This window comes from Hipposideros armiger, unplaced genomic scaffold, assembly GCF_001890085.2.
Source record: "Hipposideros armiger isolate ML-2016 unplaced genomic scaffold, ASM189008v1 scaffold_5, whole genome shotgun sequence".
Lineage (NCBI taxonomy): Eukaryota > Metazoa > Chordata > Mammalia > Chiroptera > Hipposideridae > Hipposideros > Hipposideros armiger.
Window position 1 is genome coordinate 1,869,889 of NW_017731355.1, and position 5,191 is coordinate 1,875,079.

Consider the following 5,191-nt stretch of genomic DNA (forward strand, 5'->3'; position numbering starts at 1 on the left):
AAATATATATATATATATATATATATATTAGTATGGGAGTAAAGAGGCAAGTCACAGACTAGGATAATATTTTATCTATCCATCTATCACAAAGGGGTTATATCCAGAATATATAAAGAACTCATACAAATCAGATAAGACAAAAAAACACAAAGAAACAAGTTAAAGAATGGGCAAAAGGCTTGAACAAGTACCATACAAAAGAGAATATCCAAATAGCTAATAAGCATATGAAAAGATGATCAATATCATAATTCATCAGTGAAATGCAAAATAAAACCACAAGAAACTATTATGTATCCACCAGAAAGTCTGAAATTTAAAAGACTAAAAACACCAAGTATCGGGAAGGATGTGGAAAAGGTGGAACTCTCATACAATTGCTGGTAGGAGTGTAACTTTAGAAAACTATTAAGCAGTTTGTATTAAAGCTAAACATGCACCTACTATGGGTATATGACCAAAAGAGATGTATACTAGTATATATGCACAATGAAGAACAAATAAAGCTGTTCATAGCAGCTTTTCATAGCAGCTTTGTTATAGTAAAAAACTACAACTTCAATGTCCATCAGCGGGATTACTGATCTATTGTATATTCATATGATCTAATACAAAAAAATACTAATAAAAAAGAATGAACTACTGATACACACAACATAGATGAATACACAGATAGTATGTTGAGAAAAGGAAGACATCACAAAACTGTTTGACTTCATTTATATTGAATTCAAGAACAGGTAAAATGAATTGATCTTGACAGAAGTCAAAAGACTGATTACCCCTGGGTTGGGTGGGTGAAATGGCAAGAGGGAACTTCTGAGGTAATAAAAATGTTTTATTATATATCTTGATCTGGATGGTGGTTACTCAGATGTATACATATGTAAAAAGTAATTGATCTGTACACTTCAGATTTGTACACTTTTCTATCTCATATCTATTTTAGACCTAATTTAAAGATGCTAAACTCCAATAATAATAAAATTTAAAATTAGCCACATTTTCCCAATCAGATTGACAAAGATTAAACAATATAAATCGGCATTTGGAGAAAGATAGTCTATTGTATACTGTCAAGGGGAATGCAAAATGGTACAAATTTTGAAGAACAATTTAGCAATATACATCAAAATTTTAATATGCATATTCTTTGATTCAGCAATTTCACTTTTAGCAATTTACCCTAATGAAATAGTCACACAAGTACTCAAAGATATATGTGTAAAGAGAAATACAAAACCATTATTTATAAACAAAAAAGATTGGGGAGAAAGATATGTCCGTCAATAAGAGAATAGTTAGATAATTTTTTAAAAATTTTTTATTAGGGAACAGTGTGTTTTTCCAGAACCCATCAGCTCCAAGTCAAGCAGTTGTTTTGATCTATTTGTGGAGGGCCACAACTCAGTGGCCCATGTGGGGATCGAACCAGCAACCTTGGTGCCATGAGCACTGTGCTCTAACCACCTGAGCTAACTGGGTGCCCCTAGATAATTTTTTTAAATCCATGAAATATAGCCATTATAAAGCTTGAGGTACATCTATATGTTTTGACCAACTAGAAATCAGACTACAAACTGGGTAAACAAAGATGGGAAAACTCAGGCTTCCAGCCTTCATTCTACCACTTATCCAGTCACTTTTTTATCAGTAAAATGGAATTAATATTATTCCTCCTCATCCATTGCACAAATGAGGATCAAATGTAAAATGCCCTTTGAAAAATAGAAAGCATTATAGAAATGCAAAGTGTTATTCCTGAAAAACATTTTACTTTATTAAGCAAAGCTTTAATCATCACTCAGTCCAGATTTCTTTTCTTTATCATGTATTTAAACCAGTATTTCTCAAAATGTGGGCAGCAGACAAATCTCCATCAAAATGGATGTGAAGTTATCAAAAAATACTAAGCCCAATCCAAACCTATCAAAATTTTGGAACCCCAGATTTAGATGGAAATAGGCATCAACTCAATCTTTCCCCTCTCTTTGACAAGAGTCTGGACTGAAGCCCATTAATGGTAGCAGGCCATCAGGTTTGACTTTGATCTGTCTTGGCTTATGGTTTGCCCTCACCACAGGGATCAAATGGGCTGGTAAAGTAGTACAAATGGTGCCCCCATTTACTCAACCCCTACAGGAGCCAAAGAGAATGCAATGAAAAGAACAACATGATTGCCACTTTGCAGACAAACATGAACCCCGTTTAGCTTTAAGGACTGTAGCTGTTGGAAAACACCATCTCCTGGGCAGCTGCTTTGGCTACTGTCCCCAATTAACTTAGCAGAGTCTCAAAAATAGAAGACAGCCTCTGTTCTGTTATATAATAAACAGTTCTTTATTTGAAATGACAATATTTACTTTTCCTATAGTGAACTCCAGCAGCCTACTAGGCAGTGGGCAAACAGTAGAAATGCCTAAAACGGAAACTTGAGAAAGCAGTTTAGCTAGTAGATTACTCTAACTTCCTACTTAACCAACAGGTAATTAGAAGATCCCTCTGTTTCTCTTACATTTTATCTAGTTTGTACAGGATCATGGATTCCATGTGATTGTGTTACTACCATACATATCTTTCTTGTTTTGGTGAGTCTCGAAACATGCAAAATAGATGTGAGGTAGTGAGTTCTCCAATACTCAAGTATTTAAGCTGAGCTGGGGGCTGTCTCATCAAGAATGTTTTCTGGTGGGTGACTGGTTAGCTCAGTTGGTTGGGGCATGTTGCTGATAGCACTGGGGCTGCCGGTTTGATCCCTGCATGGGCCACTGTGAGCTGCGCCCTCCCTAAAAGAGTCAACTATGCCATTGTGGCATGAAAGCAATGTGTAACCATGGCTGTTACCCAATAAAATTTAAAAAAAAATGTTTTCTGAGGGATTCTTAGAATGGTAGGTTCAACTAATTACCTCTTGGCCTCCCCAACAGCAGAATCTGGTGTCTGTGTTTCCATGATTTTATTTTCAAATAATATTCCAAGGGAGAAAAATAATAAATTATGATTATCAATCTTTTCCAGTATTTAAACTCCCTCTTATAAGCAAGAAGCTGTGATTTATGTGGTTGTGTATCTTTATTATAAAAATTCTTTCTATAACTTTATAAGCAACAAATGACCACTATTTGAAGTAGAGACAACACTTTTAACTTCCTTTGAGATTTTATTTTCTATTTTTTTTATCATAGTGTGGCAACTCTCCAGAGCATTTTCATTTCTTGCAAATCTTGGGGGACAGGGGACCAATTGGATTACACTGTTTTAAAGGGTTCTTGCCCATTGAGAGATGTTTTAAAAATGTTTGGTTTTTAAGGTGGCATTCAGAAGGCAATGCTGGCTCGTTTTCCATCACACTGCTATGCACTGTTCTTTGGCCCATGAGATGTTCTTAATTTTTGTGACTGGTGCTTGGATTTCCTTCAGAGATTTTTTTTTCTTGTCTCATTCTCCTGGTTTGGTGTCACTTCCCTGCTAGCCATTCAGCAGAAACAATCACTTAAAGAGGACAAATGATTTCTTATCTAATTACTAGCTGGAAACACCTTAATTCCTACAAAATTCATCAGAAACCTAGAGCCTCCCCTATGGTAGAAAACTAATTTAAGAGTCCTCTTTTAAAAATCATACAAAGAAAAGTAAATTACAGTTAGGTCAATATCTGAAGTTTAAACTTTATTCCTGCTGATAGAACCTTCCTTTTTAAATGCTCCTACCTCAAGCAGAGTGAATGTTTTTTTTTTCTCAAACAATAGCCCACTAATGTCTTGCATTGAAATTACCTGAGGTGCTTGTTGAAATGCTGATTACAGGGTCCCCACTTTAAACCTAGGGAATCAAAAATTCTAAGGGTAGAGTCCAGCTGCATTTTTTACACATGCCTCAGGTCATTCACACACCTGCTAAAATTTGTGAAGCACTGCCCTCAAGATTAACCAATCCTTACTTTTCTGGAATTTCTAGTATTCCTTCTCTTAAAGAAGCCAAAGAAAGAATTGTAAGCATTGAAGGTACAGGTCAAATCTTGTCAGAGAATATGTATTCTACGATAACCCTGTTTATGAACACTTAATAGCTTCTCTGTGGGACAGTTAAGCTGTCGTAATTACCTCATGGTTCTGTAATCTGTATGTCTCCTCCCACATGACATTTGCACCAAGACTATGGCTTATTTCCAGGATGGAGGAACTCCCAAACCTATGTGGACGGATGCTACTTGATGTTACATTTTCTTTTTCTTGGTCATTTAAAGACATTTATGAAATTTCTTACAAATCTTGAACCTGAATGATAGAGTTAAACTTAAGGAGAATAACATTTTACAAGCACTCACTAAATCCAAAATCCAAATCACTGTAATCATTGATCTTTTTATGGAAAATTGCTTTTTAGATAAATTGGGAAGGATCTGGGATTCATAGCTCTTATCCCCAAACTGTCTCTGACTTACAATTCCACAGGCAAATAATACAACCTCTGCCATATTTTTGTAATAGGGATCATCGCTCTTTGTAATAAGGATAATAGCTCCCAACGTTCCAAGAAGATGAATGAGATCAGGCTTGTTCTTGAGTGAGAGATCCTATAAAAAGTGTAAATTATTAGTATTCCTTTTATAGGCCTTTAATGAGTTATCAACCTGTCACTGATGAACCTGCCTATTGAAATATTCCATTTCCTGTTTTTCAGGCTTACTGGGATAACACAATCTGCACTATCTGCTCTTAAATTTTCCTGGAGTATTTTTGGGAGCTTTAAAATTTATAAATAAATAAATAGATAGATAGATAAATAAATAAATAAATAAATAAATAATACTACCTTCCTCTCAAACACACAGGCACTCCTTAGACTACAGTGTCTGCATCTGTACCTTGACTTTGTATTGACTAGATTGATTGGACTTACTAAACCATTTGGGTCCTCAAAGCCTCAAGTGCTTTGGGTTTGCTAAAGTATCACTAAGTCCACCCTAACGTAGGAAAGTGATTTGAAATAAATTATTTACTTGATGTCATTCTTGGCTGTAAAATCATCCTACCCATCTATACAGTTCTGGTTGCTATTATGCAGACTGTTTTTTAAAAATTTTTGCTCATCCAAAATTATGGATTTTTTGAGACTCTAACTAGAAACAAACCAAACCAACACCTACATGCAGATCGCAATTATTAAATTCTTTGGTAAGGAGGAA